This window comes from Camelus dromedarius, chromosome 16 (genome assembly GCF_036321535.1).
Source record: "Camelus dromedarius isolate mCamDro1 chromosome 16, mCamDro1.pat, whole genome shotgun sequence".
Lineage (NCBI taxonomy): Eukaryota > Metazoa > Chordata > Mammalia > Artiodactyla > Camelidae > Camelus > Camelus dromedarius.
The window spans coordinates 13,409,121-13,411,226 of NC_087451.1; the positions used below are offsets into that span (position 1 = coordinate 13,409,121).

Here is a 2,106-nt window from a genome sequence, read left to right on the forward strand (position 1 = left end):
ATTTTTCTTCTTTTCTATATCCTGTTGATTTTATAATTTAAAGAATAAAGCCTTAAATATATGGACAGAGAACAATCCAAAGAAATGAAAGACACGGTTAGGCTAATAAGAGTTAGTAGTAAGAGTTAAGTGAATAGGGGTCAAATTTAACTTTGAGCTGCTTGACAGCCCAGGCAGGATATAGTCTGAGTAATTCAGGGTACTTAGGTGTTCTCAATATTGATAAGATGTGTCAAGAGCGTGGGGAGCATGATTCACCATGTGTTTCCCAATTAGGCAATGGCCGGTTTTTTGGCACAGCTGAAGACCAGATTTCAAGAAATAGAAAGTAGGGTAGAAGGTAGTATAGAAATAATGAAAGAGGTGGAAATGCAGGTTTGGAGTAGATTGTGAAGGACTTTAAGCCAGTTCAGGAGATGTAGACTTTATGATTTGGGCAATGATGAATCACTAGAAGTCTTTAATCAGGGAAGTAAGACAATATACACTTTAAAGAAAAATTTTTAAAGAGGAATTTATCTTGAGGGGAGAGTATAGCTCAGTGGTAGAGCACAAGTTTAGGATGCTTGAGGTCCTGGGTTCAATTCCCAGTACCTGCATTGAAATCAGTAAACAAACAAACAAATAAATAAATAAATATGTAATTACCCCCACCCCAAAATTTTTAAAATAAAAAAAATTTTTAAGGAATTTATCTTAAAAATAATATACAGATATACAAAGATGTAAGGAATGTTTGTTGTAATATTATTAATAATATTAAAAACCAGAAGTAATTTAAATGTCCAAGGACATTTTATACTGTTACAGTTCTTCTGATTGCAAGCAAAAGAGACCGACTCTGGTGGCTTTGGAGAAAAATGAGACTATACTAAAAATGTACTGTATTTCATGAAAAGGAAGGAAAAGTTGAAGCATTAAAAAAACAAAAAAAAAAGTTGAAGCATTAAAACACAGGAATAGGGGGAACGGTATATCTCAGTGGGAAAACATGTGCTTAGCATGCACAAGGTCCTAGGTTAAATCCCCAGCACCTCCACTTTAAGAAAAAATTAAAAAATAAATAAACCCTATTACTTACCCCCCAAATTTTTTTTAAAAATAGGAATGAATGTAATCAGGACAGTTTCAGAGAATGAGGGATTTGTCCTATTTACTTCATATAATTATGCACTTGTGTGCGTGAGTGTGTGTGTATGTGTGTGTGTGTGTGTCTGTGTAATAAGAAGGACTCATTATGTTTATAATTTTTTAAACTTTATGAAAGAATTGTTTTTGTTTTTGTAAGAGCTAGCATAAATAACATATCTTAGGGCAGCAGTTTGGATTCATTCAGCCTTTACTATTTGTAAAGATCTCAACATTTAGGACATTTAGGTTGTTTCCATGTCTTGCTTATTGTAAATAGTGCTTCTATGAACATTGGGGTGCATGTATCTGTTTGAATTAAGGTTCCCTCTAGATATGGATATATGCCCAGGAGTGGGATTGCTGGGTCATATAGCAAGTCTATTTTTGGTCTTTTGAGGAATCTCCATACCTATAATTTTACTAAGTCAACTTACAGATTTACTTTATTATGGCTATGTAAATGCTATTCTTATCAATTTAGTATTATACTGAGATTTCTTTTCCTTTCTCTCACATTTTGTCTTTTATGGGGTTATTATCTTGTCTTTTTATTTATTTGGCTTTCTATTTATTGTTAATTTAATCCCAAACTTCCTCTGGTTAGGTATATCCACTCATGATACATTTAAAAACATTGGTATTCTAGCAATAATATTCTTTCAATTTAATCTTCTTTTAGACATCTTTTCCAGAGGCTTCTGATCGGTTCCATTCTGCACTGGTTCCTCTAGGCCAGTGCCGCCTTCTTATTGATATCTGCCTCTACTATTATCCTAGGCGGCTGCTTTAGCTCTGTTTTCGTTGGACCCTCAATTTTTTTTTTTTTTTTGAGATGTTCTATGTCTGAAAATATTGACTTTCACACTTAATTGACAATTTGGCTGAGAAGGGAATTCTAGGTTGGAAATAATTTTCTCTCAAAGGAATTTCCTGAGACCATATGCTAATAAACATTTTCACAGTAGCTTTGCTGTT

At 33.3% G+C, this 2,106-nt stretch overlaps 1 non-coding gene across 1 annotated transcript; it reads left to right on the forward strand.

Annotated features, from left to right (window-relative positions):
• The first annotated feature begins 527 nt into the window (after window positions 1-527).
• TRNAP-AGG (transfer RNA proline (anticodon AGG)) lies at window positions 528-599 on the forward strand. The gene has a single exon. It is a non-coding gene; the product is annotated as a tRNA-Pro (tRNA).
• The last annotated feature ends 1,507 nt before the right edge of the window (window positions 600-2,106 follow it).